This window comes from Lepidochelys kempii, chromosome 12 (assembly GCF_965140265.1).
Source record: "Lepidochelys kempii isolate rLepKem1 chromosome 12, rLepKem1.hap2, whole genome shotgun sequence".
NCBI lineage: Eukaryota > Metazoa > Chordata > Testudines > Cheloniidae > Lepidochelys > Lepidochelys kempii.
In genome coordinates this window covers 15,207,193-15,228,205 of record NC_133267.1, presented here as the reverse complement: position 1 = coordinate 15,228,205, position 21,013 = coordinate 15,207,193, and the positions used below count along the sequence as shown (strand labels likewise).

The 21,013-nt window shown below is 38.7% G+C and overlaps 1 long non-coding RNA gene across 4 annotated transcripts in view; it reads left to right on the top strand.

Annotated features, from left to right (window-relative positions):
* The window catches only part of LOC140896221 (uncharacterized), a 70,217-nt gene that overhangs the window by 42,773 nt on the left and 6,431 nt on the right, over nucleotides 1-21,013 (top strand). For 2 of the 4 annotated variants that reach the window (XR_012154468.1, XR_012154465.1), the window contains exons 1-3: nucleotides 9,214-9,333; nucleotides 13,075-13,937; nucleotides 20,278-20,384. This is a non-coding gene — a long non-coding RNA (uncharacterized lncRNA). Of the gene's footprint in view, nucleotides 1-9,213; nucleotides 9,334-13,074; nucleotides 13,938-20,277; nucleotides 20,385-21,013 lie in introns of those variants that run through there. The other 2 variants (XR_012154467.1, XR_012154466.1) reach the window with 1 other exon arrangement.

Genomic DNA, 21,013 nt, shown 5'->3' with positions numbered 1-21,013 from the left:
CCAGCTGCCGAATCGAAAAGAAAAAAAAAAGGTGATACAAACATCAATCTCCAGGATAAAATCAGACCACTTTCTACCACAGTTTGACCTTAGTGATGCCTTTGGATAGTCTTACTTGTCTAAGTCCTCACAACAATTACCAAGGGACAGTTAGAAAATGCAGCTTTAATGGTGAGGGCTGGAATTACTATCTGCATCAAAGACTTAAACCCCAACCCTGGAGATTTCCAAGCATTGGAAGAATTTGACATAGCTCTGATACTGCTATAAGAAATAAATGGAATAAGGCTGCAGAAACCATTCATATATTTTATTTGTGTTCTTTATCATCTGTACCCCTGAACTCTGTAGTGTCATTAGCTGATATAAAAAGCTATAAATAAAAACACCTACAGATAACTAGACCTTAAGATATATGCTATAGTTTGCAATATTTTATTTATAGCACCAGGAGACACAGTTAATTACAGGTCACAGAAACGTTAATTTATGTCATAACACAAGTTACAGTCCAAGAAAGAAGCCAGCTTATTTTTGGACTGCCACAATTTAGCCTTATAGCGCCTCTGTTAATTCCAAATGCCACAATTATCCTAATAGAGCCTCTGGTAATTCCAAATCCCACTCATGTTAATAGAATGCAGTAAAAAGCAAAGCAATTCAGTAGAATAAGTGTCTCTAGTCAGCCTATTTCACAGTCCTGAACAGAATATTCACATCAAAGTAACCAAAAAATGCATCATCTGTGATACAAAATACTGAAGGTTAAAAAGAATGGGGTGAAAGCAATCATTAAAAGGCTATTTTGAATAAAAAAGGAATTGGATTTATATTAGGAATGTATTTAATAAATCATATTCAGAATTACCTGTTAATTTATACAAACCCTTTATTAAGAAAGCAGTCATTTTAATTTTTAAAACTACATTGATGACCTAGAAAAGAAATATAAAATATCCTTATATTCAACATAGAGTAACAAAAAAGAGACAAAAGAGACAGGAAAAGAGACAGCAACCCTTTAAGCTATTCTAATGTATATAAGATGATTATTACGATAAACATTATGTGAAGAAGGCTGGAGTTAATTATATTACATATAAGGAGAAGCTGGTCATCCTACAATTTATAATTTATGGCCCCCTAATTCACATTTATGATCAAAGGTATTCAGTTTTCAGGACTTGTAAAATAACATCATGTGAGCAGTTATAAAGATGATATGCATTTAGCTAACTTCAAAACTATGTTTCAGTCTTTTCAAAACTAGTTACGTACAATTTCAGGAAATACACTAGATAGTCTCATGCAACTTATAATTGTCGCAGTAAAATGGTAAAGTCATTTTTGGAAAGGAAATATCACTATTTTCAGTAGAAGGCATTGATTTGTCAAATTTTACACAAATACATGAAAGCAGTAGGGCATTACATATTTGAAATACAGAATTTGTAAGCCTATGTTTAGATTCACCTCAGGGGAAAAATGCATATACACTATAGCTTCCCTCTAAGAAAAAATTGGCATGATACTTTGCTTTGTATTAGGATCTGAATACCATTGAAGAGCAGACAATCTCTGCTGTACAATACTAAGATCTGCAGGTCTGCTTTATAGCCAGTGATAAACATAACTTTTGTATTCACAATATTATCGCTTTTTTTCTATGGTAAAAAAACCGCAGACGAACCCAACCCTCTTGCAGAATTTGGAGCTCTTTAACGACTGTATTAACACTTAGACATTACCAACATGTATTTTCATCCAATGTTCCTGCAGCTAGGCCAGTCTTGGACTTTCTAAATCTCTAATAAACAACTTTTTGGTATCTCTTCACTATAGATTTAATTTTATATGACGAAAGGGGAGCGCTTAGCAGAATACAGGAGAAACCCTTCCAGGACAATCTCCCTATGAAGATATATAACAAGAATATGTACTTTGAATAGAGGAAAAATAAGCCTGTTGGATTTATATACGAAAACTACATGCAATGAAATAATTCATTACACATCTTGAATATCTCACAGTGTTAAACAACTTATGGCCTGATCCTGTATAGTGGTGAGAACATGTAACTCTCCTGTTGAAGTAAATGCGGTTTCTCAGTACTCCGCTTTTCTTAGGATCAGGCCAGAGGTGAGACACAATCTGAGATGATCTTGGTTTAGAAATGGTGTTAAAATACAATTTGTTTTTATAATATGATTTTACAGCCTACTGAACAGAGATCTGTTTCATCGTTCCCTTTATTCACCACATATTCCTAATGTTTGTTCATTCTAATTAGTTGCTTACAATGTTGAACTCTAAGAACATTCATAGGGGTTAAAAGAGAATAAATTAAATTTACAAACAGTGTTGCTGTAAACCATGACTTTAAGCAGAAATGCAACAATATTAACTCTTTACTTTGAACAGTTCACGACACCGCTATACCCAGTTAACCTACTTGCAGACAGGAAAACTAAAACAAAGATCAAGAAACACCTGAAAAGCCACCCACTGTAACAAAACCTTCCTGGATAGCTTATATCAGCACAAGTTTCATTACAATCAAAGAACTCACCTTTCACTGCCAGTGCCGATGTCTTCTCCAGCACGGTCTGTGCCCATATGCATGCCTGAACTTTATTTGCTCGTATAACATCTGTCTAATTTAGGTCCAAATTTTGTCCTGTGTATCCGCATGCAGCTTCTACTAGAGACAAAGAGTGAAATCCTGGCTCTACTGAAGTCAATGAGAGTTTTGCCATTTACTTTAAAAAGGGGCCAGGATTTCACCCAATAGGAGTTCTGTATGTGCGCCTGAGTGAAGAATTTGGCCCTTATTGTAAGCTCTTTGGGGCAGGGAATGTATCCTCTTATGTGTTTATTATTTATATAGTGCCAAGCCCATACAAATACTAATACAATTTGGACTGAACCCTATGGTACATTAGTTAGGCCTTTACTCCTCATTTGCAAAAGCTTTAAATGTAAAGGGACCGGTATTTTTGGAATGAGGAAAGACATTTATTTACCTAAAATGCCAATGAATATTTGATTTGATATATTTCTAAGTATATAACATGTTAGAATCTTCAGGCTGGGATGGCCCCATAAAATGTAAGATTACTAAGTACTGTACGATAGCTGCAGTAAGAACAGATTTTGTTTTCAGTACAATCTTATAGCACGTCCGTGCTTATATCAGTGAAAGTATAGTTACTGTGTGCATTCATGGCAACAGTGGTTATTTATGTAGCTTCATTGGTGTGCACTGTGTATGCAGAGGGAAGTGCCAAATGTACATGTAATTCCATTGAAGTCAGCACCTGAGTTACAGTGGGGACAAATTTTGGCCCAGAGCAGATGTCACCAGAATTAAGAGTAAAGTGGGAAGGGAAGCTGTGTTTGGAGGAGGGATCCAAAGGAAGAACATTGTATTTCAGCCTGGGTCTAGCAGGAGAATAGCAGAGTGTTCTAAATAAAGTGCTGTCAGTTTATTTTATTGTGGGAGGGGAGGGAGGGAGGGAATGCACGAACCCATCCCCTATTTTAAATGAAGTTCTGTGTACTTTTTGCAGCAGCTTTTCAGAGAAATGGTGCATAATTCTTAGAAAGTCAGTTTGGCATTGCTGCTGTTTGATTAAGGAACCACTCTTATGATTCCCCTTTGCTCTGGAAGTGGAATTATTTTCTATTCACCCGCTTAGTTTTTGTTGCTGTTCTGACTAAAGGTTAATGTTTCACTGCTGGGCTGAATGAAGATCACCAGTTTCCTATTACAGTTTGTTTTGTTTTTGTCTCATCCATGAGTCTGATTTCAGCAGGTTTTGACTAACCCAATTCACTGAATGCTAACCACCATACAGTAGGTTTTATTCATGTAGAACAAAATGATTCCACAAATAAGTGTTGGTTTTGTTTTTTTTAAGCTGATTGGGTCAGGAACTGTCCATGCAGCCAGAAGAGTCAGTCTCTGGCTGTACATGTGCTGACTGGCAGTCCTCCTGGGGAAAACACAGAAAGAAGAGATACAGTAATCTTGCATTACTGAACTAGTATATGACACTGGAACTACAGCTCCCTTTTGACAGGGTCTGCTGTTTGCAATGGATCTGACAATGAGCCAGGCTATGGAATAGCCAGTTTCTGATACAGATGAACACATAGAATAAGAACATGAGAATTTAAGGTGGGGGGGGGTGAAGGAGAGGAAAGCTATTCAGTCATCTAGCTTGTTTGAATCTACATCCAATCGTCAGACCAATGCAAATCAAATGAAAAAAGGATCTTCCAACCCAAACATTCAGCTCCCATTCCAGAGATTCAGTCTTTATCTTAACTACTGCACAGAATTTGAAGTATGAAGTCATTTTTGAAGGCCTCTCTTTTATGCACTTGCCCAAAAGAAAATGAGAGTAAAACCACAGAATTCTTCAAATTGATCTGCTATTGTAAGCCTGTGCTCCCATTCAGAGTGACTAATTGGATAATTTAGCCATAAAACCAGCCTAAACAATGTTACTCTGTTGAAAGTCCACCTTTCTGCCAAGTTGGCAGCTAGTTAAACTAAGATCATTTGAACTTGTATTTGCAAAGTTTTGTCTGAAACCCAGGGTCATTAAGACTATTTTTGTAATATACTAAATGAAAGCATTAACCATAAACATTCAGTTCAAGACAGGAGATCCTCAGCACTGAACAATTTGGCTAAGTAAATATCCAGATAAACTGTAAAGCCCAAAACTCTTTTCTCAAAAGTAATATGGAGATGTTTTAGTTCTTTGAACTAGAATAAGTCACTAGAAGAGTAAGAGGAAGCATTGAGCTAAAGAAGGAAGCCAAGCCAGAAAGGCAGAGGTAGCAGCCTATTTCTCTTTGTTATCAAGTGAAATGACTCCACAAATATGACAATAAATCACTGCAGGAATCAATCTGAGTGGAGGCAACTGCTCCATGCTGATAATGCATCAATCAATATTTAATGTTTACACTTTAATTAATCCGCACGTAGGAAGCATTCTTTCAGTGACAAAAAAGTGATGAGAAATAAAACACCTTTTATATCAAACAGCGACGAATGGCTGCCTATCTGTTAGGCTTTGATTGGGCCCTCAATTGATCATTGTAGCCTTTTTCGATTGCACCAGTGTACAATGTCACATTTGGGTATAAAACAAACACAGGCTCTGTGGGGAAAGGAGAGGGAGGAGGGGGAGCTTCAGAATCTGGTTTTGGATGATTACAACTTAATCAGAACAAAGGAAGGCTGATACCAAAGTATGGATTCTTTGAAAAGACAGAGGAAAGGCAAATAAAATATAGGATTTTCAAAATTTGTGGCAGGCACCTATCTTAACAGACTTCTGTTGTGCTCCACAAATGGTGATATATAGCTCTTTAGAGAGACAAAAATCTGCCACTAAACAAAATCGCCACCTCTGACACATTTCTTATGAAAGCTGCCAGTGAAGATATCCTTTTATTTTGTTGCTGTTCATTTGTGATAGTATGCATGTGTGAGGTGCTGTACAAACATAAAGGAAGGCACAATCTATTCCCCAGATAACTTACTTTTTTTTTTTTTGCACAATCTATTAAATTTTTGTGACCTATGATTTCTTCTTTTTTTTTAAATAAGTCTGATTCAATGTTCATTGAAGTCAGGGGAACGACTGCTATTGACTTCAATGGACATTGGATTGGTCTGTAGATGAACAGCACTGTGACGAATGGTAATTAAAGACAACTGAAAAGACCATGACACTAGTATCAAAAGCTTTTAATTTATTCTTTAAAAACCCCTCTCTAGATCCTAGGTTTTCTCCTTTATTTTTATGCTATTTTTTGTTTATTTTTCCAAAGCATAACATTCATTAAGATAGCTTATAATAGATACAAGAATATGTTTAACAAAAATACAACTTTCTCAAGCTAGGCTCAAGCCCAAAGGTTTGGATCTGAATCTAGATTCAAACTTCCTCAAAATTTAGGTAGTTTGAATCCTGAGTTTTGGTTTATCCTGTTACAGAATCTGCTATAGAATAGCAAAGTGCCTTGTCATGCCATTGTAAGCTTTTATGTAGCATGCCCTACTGAAATTAAAAATTAAAGATATCAAGCTGGGAAGGGTTGCAAGTGCTTTGGAGGATAGGATTAAAATTAAAAATGATCTGGACAAACTGGAGAAATGCTCTGAAGTAAATAGGATGAAATTCAATGAGGACAAAAGCAAAGTACTCCACTTGAAGGAACAATCAGTTGCACACATATAAAATGGGAAATGACTGCCTATTAAGGAGTACTGCAGAAAGGGATCTGGGGGTCATAGGATCATGAGCTAAATATCAGTCAACAGTGTAACACTGTTGCAAAAAAAGCAAACATCATTCTGGGATGTATTAGCAGGAGTGTTGTAAGCAAGACACGAGAAGTAATTCTTCTGCTCTACTCTGAACTGATTAGGCCTCAACTGGAGTATTGTGTCCAGTTCTGGGTGCCATATTTCAGGAAAGATGTGGACAAATTGGAGAAAATCCAGGGAAGAGCAACAAAAATGATTAAAGGTCTAGAAAACATGACCTGTGAGGGAAGATTGAAAGAATTGTTTTGTTTAGTCTGGAGAAGAGAAGACAGAGAGGGGACATAACAGTTTTCAAGTACATAAAAGGTCATTAAAATGAGGAGAGAAAAATTGTTCTTCTTAACCTCTGAGGATAGGACAAGAAGCAATGGGATTAAATTGCAGCAAGGGCTATTTAAATTGGACATTAGGAAAAACTTCCTAACTATCAGAGTGGTTAAGCACTGGAATAAATTGCCTAGGGAGGTTGTGGAATCTCCATCATTGGAGATATTTAAAAGCAGGTTGGACAAACACCTGTCAGGGATGGTCTAGATAATACCTAGTCCTGCCATGAGTTCAGAGGACTGGACTAGATGACCTCTGGAGGTCCTTTTCTGTCCTATCATTCTATGATTCTAACTAAGTGTCTTGACTCTAAACTATTTTTCATGAAAAAAATGTCAGCAGTTTATCAACCATCAATGGAGAAATCCTGCTCAAGATCTGGTAACAACATATGCTGACCCAACCTTTGGATTGAGCTTTGGATCTGAACTTTCCAGAAGATCTGGATATTGGTTTGGGCCTAGCTCTAATACTCATACCAAAATAGACGGGATATCAAACAAAAAGAACACAGTGATCTTAGGCTATGTCTACACTACGCCACAGTGTGGACTACGAGGGTGTGAACTGCAGCATGCAATCAATTCTGGACATTGCTGGTGCAAACTAAAAGGTATCTAGCTCTGTCTGAAGAGGACAACGTTAACATGGACCATGTTAACATGAACTAGGTACCTTTTAATTCATGCCAGCATCATCCAAATGGGCAGTTACAGTGCAGCAAGTAGGTGCGCACTGCAATTCTCACACTGCAAGTCATGTAGCCATGCAGGCACAAGCCATCATAGTTGGATAAATGCAGGCCAGATGTTTTTGGATTCCACCAGTGTGTTGTTAGGATTCAACAATACTCTTTTCATGATTCATCAAATTGCTCCAGCCACTGCACAAATCCATGACTAACACACAGAAGTATCAGCTTTGGAAGTGTTAACATTTTAGATGCAAAGGCCCTGATCCAGCAAAGCCTTAAAGCGTGAATGACATCATGAAACTTTCCTTTCTTCTTTACAAGGTTTGAAGTTTGGTAACATACTGTGTTCTAAGTGTTTGTAATGGGGTCCTCTACTCACCACGGGGGCGCCTCTTTGTGCCTGTGTCTGGGGAATAGCTCCACCTGGGTCTGATGCCCCTTCTCGTCTCTCATTTGCTCTGTGGCCCTTCTCATGCTCCAGAAGTTGCAGGGCTTCCTCTTCAAGACTTGGGATGCTTCCTCTTCGTGGCTTGACCCTCCGGCCAGGTCACTATAGTTTTTCCCTTCCATGGTATCAAAGCTCACTGATTCGCTGACTGGGTATGGTTTCCAGCAGTCCTCCAATTCAAGGCAGTGCCTCTTCCCCAGTGGCTGGTAGAGGAGCCCAGGCCCCCCCTCTACTCTGGGTTCAAGCTCAGGGACCCTTGAATCAGTAACTAAGGTCTGCACCATCCCATATCTTGCTGCTGTTTCCCTGAGCTTTTTCCTTCCCCACCTCTATCTGGCTTCTGCTCCATCATCCTTCTGGGTAAACCCTCCTTCAGGGTGACAATCCCAGGGCTTCTACTCTCCCCATGCATTTTCTCCCTTCTCTCTCTCTAAGCCAGAGAGCGACTGCAGACTTCCACAGTGCAGCTTCCTTCTGCTTTGATGTCCTAGGCTTTACCAGCCCTGCCTGCTACTGCCTAGCTGACTCCATCCTCAATCAGTGCATGCCTATCAACCTAACTCTCCTCCAGGTGTGGCCTATCGGGTTACTTAACCCTTTCTGAGCCACATTAACCCTTTTCAGGTGAGTGTGGGGGTGAATGCCCCATCATGGTGTTCTTAAAGAAAATGAAAAAACAAAGCATATGAAATTCAACTGAAAATGTAATAATGAAACCTTTCTTAGGTAAAGCCTCTAAAAATTAATGTTGTTAATTTCCGACGTCATGTCCAGTGATAACCTATCATACCTACATATATTTTCTTCTTCACACAAAGTGTCATGTTTGGATAAAGAAAAAAGCTAGGATTTCACCAGCTTTATAGAAAATGTTTTAGCAACATGTGCTCTGTAAAATCCATATATACACCTCGTAAATAGTTTTTTGGCTGATTTTACTAACAAAGCCTGCAGAATGGACACACCACAGCCACACCAAAAAAAGAGTTGACTTCTGTAGTTTATTTTTCCATAAAGCCTTTTCCCCCATCCCATGCAAATTAGATGAACAAGCTAAAAAGGGCATGGCCAAAAGAGAAGAATACACTGTTGTGATGCCTGATCAACTAAATACTGAAAAAAAGAAAACGCTACTGTGTCCACATCAAAATGCCCTAGGGCAGTTTTCAATGGCATAGTTAATGTTTATGGAATAAAGACCTACTTATGGCACATGGAATCATGGTTTCTCTCACCATGACACCACTCACCAAAAGCATCACTTGCATGGTACATCCCTGCCCTCAAGGAAATAATGCAATGCACTTTCTGTACTTAATATTGTCGCTGAGAGACAGAAAAACAACTGATTACATTTTCTGATAATCTTATGCTTTAGATGTGTACAGGATCCTATGCGTGAATAATTAGCACCCACACAGATAAGGTCAAATCGTGGGCCCTTGGATTTGGCATGGAGCTTAAGGGAGATGAACAGTCTGGCCTTCAGAGACATTTCTGGATCCTGAGGAGGTAACACTCCTTTAATATGGCTACAAAGCCTTCACACAAATATGCAGTCCCCATATCTGCCCTTCTCAGCCCAGGAGCCCATGAATTTGCCCCACCTAAATGATGTGGGATGAGGAGGAGGAGCCAGGGAGTTCCCTCGGGTGAACTGACAGGCAGCTACAGAACACCTCGAAGGGGTGGCTGCACACCCCTAACAGCGCTGTCCCTGGCCCACATTTCTGCAGTGGAGCTCTCTCCTTGCACAGCACTCAGAGGGAGTGTGCATCCCTTCTATCACCCTGTTGCCCAGCCCCCACTAGCCTGAGGACCAGAGGAGCTAAAGCTGTGCCCCACGAAGTGAAGATGGAGGCACTGCTGTTTGGTATATTTAAAACTAAGCTGGAAAGAACCCAGATACATGGACAATAAGGCATAATCTTGCAGTGGCAGGGACATGAACTAGGGCTTTGCCATATCTTATTCACTTTTAGCGTCGTATGACACATAGGTAGTCACACACAAAACAACAGAGCACAACAAAGCAGTGTTTCAAAATTCACATTAAATGGGTTTAGTTCAGTCCTCAGTGGAGTTACACTGGTGTGAAAGAATTAGGCCCATGGAATTTTACAACCTGTGCTTATGAAATAACTTCCCTCCAGCCTAAAGAAGTAGGGACTAATTTCACAGCTCTAAATGCTCTTATTTTTGTCAGTGCAAAGGATCGGGTCCCAGCTGATGTAAATCAGCATTGCTCCATTAAAATAAATAGAATAACACCAGCTGGGGAGCTGGTCCATATATTTTTTTAAACACAGGATAAACATTAATTCTAGGCCTGGAAGGCCAGGGCACCTCAAGAAACCCTTAACCATAATAAGCACTAGGCAACGAACTATAAGAATTGACCCATCTTTTTAGATAACGGAGAAGCTAGAAATAAAAATGGACTTTAAATAATGGAGGAGAAGGATATATAATGAAAACTGTGCTCTGGTCTATTCATACGAGTAAGGGTTTGCAGGATTGAGTCTTCTGGGCTCTGAAACAAGTAAAGGAGAAGCTTAATATTTTGAACTTAATATTAATATTTTGAAATATATTAATTCATAAAGTTGCCAAAGAAATTATGATATTAATTTAGAATCTTGAACAGTTGGCTGATTCCTTTTTGGTAAACAGTTTTGCTTCACTTTGAAGGGCAATACTCAGGATTGCTTACCCTGGCTAAATGCCTGCTGCCTTCGCAGTACCTCTCAGTCTCATTTAGCCTAATTTCTGTTACCTATTCCTGAAGCATCACACTTCTGCTTTAACTTTTAGCCTCTTCTGCAGTGTTGTCCCCTGTAGTTTGGATAATTGCTTTGGTTCATACTCATCCAATTACAGATAAATATTTGAACCGACATAGAATTATCTGAGGGGTAGCCATGTTAGTCTGTATCCACAAAAACAACGAGGAGTCCGGTGGCACCTTAGGCCTGGTCTACACTGTGGGGCGGGGGGAGGAAGGGGATCAATCTAAGTTATGCAACTTCAGCTACGTGAATAATGTAGCTAAAGTCGATGTACTTAGACCTACTCACCATGGTGTCTTCACTACAGTGAGTCGACTGCTGCTGCTCCCCCGTCGACTCTGCCTGCGTGTCTCGTGGTGCTGGAGTACAGGAGTCGACGGGAGAGCACTCGGGGGTTGATTTATCACATCTAGACTAGACGCGATAAATCGATCCCCACTGGATCAATCGCTGCCCGCTGATCCGGCGAGTAGTATAGACATACCCTTAAAGACTAACAGATTTATTTGGGCATAAGCTTTTGTGGGTAAAAAAACCACTTCTGATGCATCTGAAGAAATGTGTTTTTTACCCATGAAAGCTTATGCCCAAATGAATCTGTTCGTCTTTAAGGTGCCACCAGACTCCTTGTTGTTTTTATAGAAGTATCTATTATCTAATGGAAGCCCTTACCAAGTTATAGCTTTAGTTCATGAGATTCAAGTGTACCAAAAAAGTGGAAACCAGAAAGAAAACTGATCATACTTAGTCCTGCCTCAGTGCAGGAGACTGGACTAGATGACTTATCGAGGTCCCTTCCAATCCTACATTTCTATGATTCTCTGGTTTGTTGACATTACAACTGAAATCCTGGCTCCACTGAAGTCAATGGCCAAAGTTCTATTGATTTCAATGGAGCCTAACAGGTCTTCCAGTTTGTGCATTGTCAAATAAACCAGAGCTGGTGTCTGGTGGAACATGGTACCACCTTTGCTGCTCCGGGAACCCTGCTTGGTACAATTGCTCCATGCCAACTCGACGAAACCATTGATACTGTTGAACAACAAAAGAAAAGTTCCATTATTCTCCCTCCTACTTCACCACTGCTGAAAGGCTCAGAGTTTATTATACAGCTAATGAGAATGAGCAAATTTGCAGCCGGAGAGATCTACCACCTGTGCTAGTCAACATTCAGCCAACATAGCCTGAGTTGCCAGCTGCAGATGGAAACCAAGAGTAGTGGCTCTGGTTCAAGTACTAAGTCAGTTTTGGAGGTATAATATTAGTGCCAGGGGACCCATTTAGGAGTGGAGGGGCAGTATTTTGGTACTCCTCACAGTAATAGATTTTAGGCCATGTTTAGCTTTGTTAGTTATGTTTTTCATAATATTCTAGTTAGTGCCCAGAGGCCTAATTTGTAATTCTAATAATAAAAATTATTCTAAAGCCCTGGCCAAACACAAGCAGATTCTAATTCTATTTCCCCTCAAAGAAAAGAGATAAGCTGTTAAACTCCAGCTTCTTTAAATATTTCCTCTTTGTGACATACACAAAAATCTGAATCCAACAGTGCTCACCCATAACAGTTTTAACTCAATCTACCTGATCTTGTATAAAGTTTTACCTTCTGTACTTCCTTTTTACTATGTTACTTGCTGCATTATGACAACTGATACGCTGGTTAGACAAGGCTTTTTGCAAGATGAATTGCAGTTACAGCAGCAAACAGTTCTATAAAGAGGAATTCTTGATCCCACAAAATTTTTCTTTACTCATAGGCTTTTCTATGGTGCTCATCACCACAATATCTTAGCACCACATAAACATTGATTAATATAATCATCCCACTCCTCTCCGTGAGATAGGGCACTACTGTTATCCCCATTTTACAGCTGAGAAATTGAGGCATAGCGCAATCAAGCAACAGAGGGAGATGGCAGAGTCAGGATCTGACTCCACATCCCCTCAGTGCCTTAACCACAAGACCATCTTCCTCACTTGGCAGCTGCTTATTTCCTACACTTCATTTTTGTCCCTTCCATAATTGGTCACTTAAAAAATGAATGACTGGCTTTAGCTGCCCCTCTCTTGGACTAAGCAAGACAAGAATACTGTAATTTTTATTATGAGGAACAACTATTCTCTCTGTCTTCCAGCCTTCAATATTCTTTATTAACTTTAAACAGGCAAGCCCAGAGGCCTTTGTGCTTGACTAATTGGGACTAATCAATTTATTTATTGATTGATATATTTACAACAACTTGGTGAGCCCATCTGCCAGATGGTTTTTTTGGAAGCTCCTGGAGTTCTGCAAGCCTGCCATGGGTAATAATATGTATAGGCAGCAAGGTTTTCCCTGGCTAGATGGGAGGTGGGGAGGTCAGATGGGCGGGAGTAAGGGCAGGTGAAGAAAAGAGAGAAAGGTCAGGTTGAAGTCGATGCAATACCTTTTCAATTTATTTTATTTCTGGTTTTATATTAACAGCTACAGTGGACAACTCTAGGGATTGTACTGGCACATACGACTCAGAAGGACTGAAGTCAAAAGACAGCTATTGAAGAGCAGTAAATAAAGTCATAATGCTGGTCTACAAACAAAACCAGTTAAACAACAGATGTGATCAAGAACTGATTTAGGTCATGTCTACACTTACAGCGCTGCAATGGCACCAGTGCAAATGTGCTGCTCTACCGTTTTGTGAAGACACTACCTACCCTGACAGGAGAGCTTCTCCCATCAGCTTTGGTACTTCACCTCCCCAGGAGGTGGTGGAGAAGCCCTCCCAGCAACATATCACTGTCTATACTGGAGGATAGGTCGGCATACCTACGTCATTCAAGGGTGTGGATTTGCCATACCCGAGTGACGTAGTAATACTGACATAAATTGGTAGTGTAGACCACGCCTTAGTTAAACTGCCCCAACTGTGTGTGTGGACTCTCCTATTAGTTTTAACCTGGCTTAGCTTGCTCAGGTAAGAGAAATTTAAAGTGATGTAAGAATGTCCACACACACAGTCGCATGAGTTTAGCTAAATTGTTAAACCTTTGCCAGTTGTGTGTGTGTGTGTGTGTGTGTGTGTGTGTGGAACAGACCATAGGGGGCCAAATTAACCTCCTGATATATAACTTCTCTGATATTAACAGAGTTATGCCAAGTTGGAAATTGCCCTGGAACCTCATAAATCAAAATTGTCTCATAAGTAGGTTTTGTTGGTTTTTTTGTTTCTTTTTTTTAAAAAGCTCAGATTATTAGGTCCTGAGTATTAAATTTCAACTCTCTGTCAAGAATAGACCCAACTGGAGAACAAGCAAAAAATCTGGATGAAAAGTTGGAGCATTTGAGAGGTATTGGAACAGTTATCTATTTGGCAACAATCCCAGGTTAGATCCAGAGGTTAGCTGAACTGTCCAGCAGTTATTGCTTTATTTGCCATATTTGCAAATAAGCATTTTGGGGGAACATTTCATTATTTTTCCTTCACTTCCAATTCCAGGATCTTGCATCCTGTGCCAAAAAAATACTGAGAATTCCAGTATTTGTATAACTGTAGTTTCCCAATGTGAACACAGTTACTAGGACACATTTAACACAACAGTAAAACAATTCAAATTTGTGCTGCTATTGAGCTCACGTTAACGGAAAGTATTTTCAATTATTTGGGTTCTTAGTAGCTTACTTAAGGATATAGAATATGTATCCTATTAAAGAACTAATACTTACATCATGTGTAGATTAATAGCTTTCTACTGGACCCCTAGTCACGGTGATTTCTTAATAAAACTTTTTAAAAAATAGAAATTAACCTAACCTCTTTGCTGACAGTGCTGTAGTTGAAATGGAAGAGACAACAGGGAAGCACAGCTCACCTTATTTAGGTTGTGTAATTAAAGACAGCTAATAGGAATGAAGATGGAAAACATACTAAAGGACCAAGCTTGCAAACACTTATGCAACTGTGTCTTATTCACATGAGCTGTTAAAGACAGTGGCCCAAATTCTGCAGTCCTTAAGCAAAACTCCTCTTGCCTTCAATGTGAGTTTTTCTTAACTAAAGATCACAGAATTTAGTCCAATGGACTACTCCTTTGAGGAAGAATTGGGCCCACACTTTTAACAAGGGGTTTCGTAGTTCACAAAGAGATGATTAAGATCTTCCTTTGAAAAACACAAAATGTATAGTTCCTTTTTTAGGGTTATAACAGCGCAGATACTCATAGCCTGTGGATTTCAGAGCATTAATTGCTAATCCACAACTGAACTGAAAGGTTTTGGTTTGTTTTTTAGTTAAATTTGCCAACCTTCAGTTCCCAGTAAGTCATATTTAAGTTTCTTAGCAAAATACTTTATTTAAGGAATTGCCACTTTGTGAAAGATCCATTTCTCATGGTCATCTATCCTTCCATATTTGTTATGCTGGTTTCCATGAATATGTCTAATAATGTGTGATTTGCTTACATGCAAAACCTAGGGGTCTTTTTTTAAAATGAAAAGCGTATACCTCTCCCTGAGAAGTCAAACCATGAAGTCTTGGAAACTAAACCACAATATAAAAGTTTCTACTTTCCTTACATGATGTTCAAGGATTGCTGTTTATCAGTGACAAATAGAAAGTACTTAGTATAATTATTATGGCTCCTCAGTAAAAATCAGATTCTAGCTGTAGGTGATTGCAGCTATAAAGTTTCCCAAATAGGAACAATAAGCCCTATGAAACTAATGAAAAAAATCGCCAACTTCCTCACTCCAAAGTCTGATTTTTACAAGGACTCCATTTCTTTTAGGTTGCCAAAAACGAACAGTTTATTTGAATCTAAGTTAGGTCTTCAGGAAAAGAATTGTAATGTAAAATTGAATAATGTTGCACCACCGACAGGATAATTAAGCAGTTTCAAAATCCAACAATATTTAGGTTGCTTTTACTGTAGCATGTTCCAATAATGGAAATATAGAAGTCCTATTCTAATGTTAGCTTAGCTAAAGATACCAAACATCTAGTGGTACCCCATGCTATATCACTGTACTGTAATCAGGTGAAGTAGAAGTGTAATGACTGCTTTGACACAAACTGGTATTTAATATGCTGAAATGTATCAGATTTTTCCCTTCCCCAGGCATTAGTAAAATCCTTAAGAAAATTAAAATCCAGGTCATAGCTAAATTCCTTTGAAACTGGGATTTAAATAAAAGTCTTTCTTTGGTGTAAGAATTTTTTGCGCAATTACATTTTTATAAGGTTAAAGTTAAAAATAAATCCAAAATCTTTTTAGGAGAGAACATTTAAAAACAGACTCAATGTGTTCAGAAACCCATCACACATGTGCCTGTCAAACAGATGCTGCCCCATAAATTAATTTGAGCAACTCTCTTCTCCAATCAGAGAAGAGAAAAGAGCTGTTAAGGGCAGTTTATGGGGTGGCATTGTTTTGACTGACAAATCTTTCATGCTCTGATTCTGTCATTCAAATCAATTATATTTCTCAAACATCTTTTTGAAAATGAAATGAAAATGTCTATCACTTGGTATAGCAAAGAAATTGGAAAACTGTTGATTTTTAGTTAGCGCCATCCATGCAGAAGTGGATCCTGGTTTTAAAAATTGTTTATCAGTGATTAAAAACAAGGATGGGACAAAACTTCTGCCGTCATCAGTTAGAAAAGAATCGGCCCCCAAATGTCAAAGTATTCACCTCATTCCTTTCTTCTAACATTCCTTCTTCATAGTGCTATTTATCATTAGAGCAGCTCTAACAAAATGGTGTTGTCTAGTGGGACTTTGAAAAATAAATAAAAAAAGAAAAATGTGAGGTATGGCAGAAGGTTTGCTAGCATTTTAAAGACAGGCAACATTCGTTTTTCCCATTGTTTTGTTCCAATTGTATAAATTTAATTTGCCAGCCTTTTTTTTTTTAAATCCACACAATTGCTAGAAAAGGAATTAGTAGATGTAAGGGGGTTATTAAACATTGGCATTCACCCATTGCTCTTACACAGAAAAGGCAGCACTGGAAAAGACAAAGCTGATTAATATGAATGGCAGCTAACCTAAAAACTAAAACTTGAACAGAATGGTGTATGCTAATCTTGCTCAAATACAATTATGAAAGCTGAATTTGCTGGTGTTTGTCATTACTGTGCAGGCTGAGGGTTTATGTGAATGACATCTCTACAGTGCTAGGCAATCCAGTAAGAAACAAAGAATTTTATCCACACTGTCAATTTCCCAACTGCCCTGTCCATCCAGAGCAGCTTGAATAGCAAAAGACTTTACAATCTAGGATTATTTGTGATAAACTTTGTCCAAAAACAGCCCATTCATTACAAGAAATTTCCTTAATCCTCAAGTTGCCTGTAAGGAAAAGACTGAAATTCTGTGTTGTTTATTTGCTCTGTTGGGTCCACAACCAAAATCATTCAACATGTTAGCCACATTAATAAAATCAAAAATCTTAATAGTCAGCCTTAGTCATGTCATTATTTATAGATGTTTGCTTACCAGTGTATCTGGAGACATAAGGAAAACCTTAATAGCTCTGGCCACTCATTAGCAAAGTACCATGGAGCCCTAATTCCATAAAGATATTAAACTATTTTTCCTTACAACAGCAACAAATGGAGGGAATTCTCATTACTTATTAAGATGTGGTACATTCTTTGCATATTGAGTTTCTTCTTATACTTTGAACTCTTATCCCTCATCATTCTATTTCTGAGACTAAGATCAAAGTAGATTGGCCTTACAGAGCTACAGATGAGTGGACGCATTTCAGAGAATATTAATGCTCTCTTGAAGAGCAAAGCAGGGAAAGAGGTGTAATCCCCTAAAGAGCTAGCCCTGGGAGTCTAGTAATACTGAACAACTGTAGCATGCTCGATGGATCAGCTGTTAAAGAGTGTAGCCTCACCAACGTGGAGCTGCTTCTCCTAGTTTAACAATGTGGCCCAATTCCCAAAGCAGTAGTGAGACTAAGTTTTTTTGGAACTGGTGAATCATGTAAATGTGGATTCTGGCAGATTGGCATAGAGCAATGTGTTTTATAGTAGAAAAATAAGTGGCCAATTCTGTATTTTGCATTTCACTGTGCCTTGATTTTCTGGCCTCTCTAATTTGGGCTGATGACTTCTCTCCTCTCCTCTGGTTTTAGACGTTACCTTTTGGTACTTTGCCTACTCAAAGGTTATTGTTACCGATGAGCTGGCTGGACGTACTGGTGTGGGATCAGATAGTGTTCTCCCTTGATCTCCCACTTCCAGCAGCTGATCCTGACATACAAGGTTTATTTTTTGCCTTTGGACTTCTTGCCAGACTTTTAAAGAGGAATTACTTTAGACCCTTGTTAAAGCGAAGAGTAAACATGCTAAGTACTAAGGCATTTGTTGGGTATCATTATATGAGAAGAAGAAATGTTATATTCATTACAGAAGAAAATCTAGCAATAAAAAGTATTACCTGCATTTATAGCCCTTGTAACCTAATTTCTGTGACAAAGCAAAGAAGTAAAAACATTCCATTCTGCCTTTCAGTGACCCCTATAAGAAACCCCCCATGGAGTCATTTAGGATAGTAATTTGAGTGAAAATACATGCAGTCTTTACTTTGCTTGCTCTTCTTAAATTAAAAAAGCTTAGCAATGGTAAACATAACAGCATTTTAAGATGATTGCAAAATGCCTTCAAATTAGTAAGTAATTAAAAGAAATAATAACTTAAAAGACATTTTGCACAGCATAAAAGAGCGACAAAACATGGAGGAGTGTTGTGCAAATATTAAATTGTACATAAAATACCCCTTCAGTGTATGCTGCCAGTAAAACCCAAGGCACTGCAGGTCATTAAAATGTCAGACTTGGGGCAGAGTGGAAAAATGCTGTGTTTAAAAGTAAACATGTAGCCCTTTTATAATTATTTCCCCTTAAAGTTAACTGTGCAAAAGGTCTGAAAGCAAGAAAAAAAGAGGTTGCTCTTTCTGTGTTTCCAATGAACAGCGCTGCATCATCAGGCTGAAGGGTCAAACTATGATCCCAATCCTGCCCCCCATCCATGTAGTCAGTGGAGGTCTTGCCATTGATTCCAATGGGAACAGGATTGAGCTCTACTTACGGAACTTCATTCATTTTCTTTTAGCCAGCTTTCAAAAAAAAAAGAAAAAGAAAAAAGAAAACAGGATTGTACTCATCCATGGTGTAAACCCACTCACTTTACTCCAAGAATGAACTGGATACACACTAGTTTTAGAAAACACAGGGAGCCTAATAATCAAACATGCATTCCTTAATAGGATATCAAAATGACACAAACAATCTCATACTGACAGATTAATGCCTGCTCCACTCACCTTTGTGATATGTGTCCAAATGTGGGGTTTGAGCATCATATTAAGGAGTTCAGACTACCTACTGGGCCCAATCCCTTACTCCTCATACTAGCTAAAAACCCACATTGAAGTCAATGGAAGGTTTAGCCTGAATAAAGTGTGTGAAATCTTATCCTGCTTGGGTATAGCTAGGAGGTAATCTAATGTTACTTAGCTGAATCATCGGTTTAGTTTTTACTAGCTCATGCAAATGAATCAATAGACAGCAATAGAATTACTTAGTTTACATTTGTGTCAATAAAAGGAGAATCGGGGCTTGTATCTTTAGATTTTACCAAGCATGTTTCCACACTGAAAACACAAAATGGTGAGACATATACTGTTGTATTCTGCTGTTTCTTGTCTGATTTCCAGAGCTCTCTAAGTCAGTCACAAAGACCAATGAGTCAGAAGGATATCAATCACATTCCAGTTTTGTTTCCCTCCTACTGGAAGAAAGTGGATCGTGGCTCTGAATAAAAATGTTCCCTCTCATTAATTTTGTATATTTTAAGCAAAATGTCTGGAGATGAAGTCGATAAATGTTTGCCCTGTATCATTTACTGAGTTGAGTGTCTAAGCCAATGCCAAAAGGTGCTTAATACCCCAGTTAAATTCAGTCCAATACATTTAACTGAGAGAAGAACTGGACTCATAAAATTCAGATAAATGCAATGCTTATGAAATAAGTTTACTACTTTAAAACTAGAACTTCAAATTTGGGGATAAATTCTGTCCTTGGATGCATGTTTTTCTTTTCAGTCAATGAGGACTGGGCACATGCATCTAAATTTGCCCCTTTGGGTATGTCTACACAGCTGCTGGGAGCGAATCTTGCAGCCAGGGTCAACAGACTTGTGCTAGTATGCTAAAAAATACCAGTGTGGACATTGCAGCTCAGGCTCTGAAGCTTTGGGGAGAGGGAGGGAGTTTCCACAGCCCAAGCCGGAACATCAAAGGAATGTCTACACAACTATTTTTAGTGCACTAGCCCAAAGCCTGTGAGCGTGAATCTGTTGACCCAGGAGCTGTGTAGACATACCCTTAGTATCTCCTTTCCTTAAAACTACCTAATAATATTGCTGAAAGTGTATGATGTCAGGATTACAATCAGCAATTAAATCAATATCCCTCTGGTTTCTATCTGACAAATGCAGAGCTCAAAGGGCAGGTTTACACTGCGGGGTTAAGTCAACCTAAGTTATGCAACTCCAGCTATGTGAATAACGTAGCTGGAGTTGATGTACCTTAGGTCAACTTATTGCTGTGTCTACACCGCGCTCGTTCAACAGGAGAAACTCTCATGTTGACTTATCTTATGCTTCTCATTCCAGTGGAGTATCAGAGTTGACGGGCGAGTGATCAACTATCTATTAGTGGGTTTTCACTAGACCTGCAAAATCAACCCCTGGTGGATCGATCGCTACAGCATGGATCCGCAGTAAGTGTAGACAAGCCCAAAGTTAAGTAAAGAGATAGGAATGAAACAGAAAATACCACTGTGAGATTCAATGTTCAGTTAACCCTTCAATGATTCTTTAACACGCCTCTGCTTCAGAAACAGTTTTTATCAGAAGAAAAGATTATACATGATATAAATATATATGAATTTGTGTGATAAAATGTACCATACTCAAAGTGCAAATATATGGAAGAATATACTTTCTCTCGGATATTTAATTTCCAATATTTTTATTTATAATACCTAAATTCTAATATATTTGAAGGAAAATCAAATGTATTAGAAAGTGGTAGTATATTGGACCATATTTAACCTTGGTGTAAGTGAATGAGTCAAAAACTCAGCAGAAGAATCCAAAGACTTAAATCTTGTAGACAGTCTAAGACAGTGGTGGGCAACTTGCGGCTCGTCAGGGTAATCCACTGGAGGGCCGCAAGACAGTTTGTTTACATTGACCGTCTGCAGGTACAGCCACCCGCAGCTCCCAGTGGCCGGGAATGGTGAACTGCAGCCACTGGGAGCTGTGGGCGGCTGTGCCTAAGGATGGTCAGTGTAAACAAACTGTTTTGCAGCCCACGAGCAGGTTACCCTGACAGGCCGCATGCGGC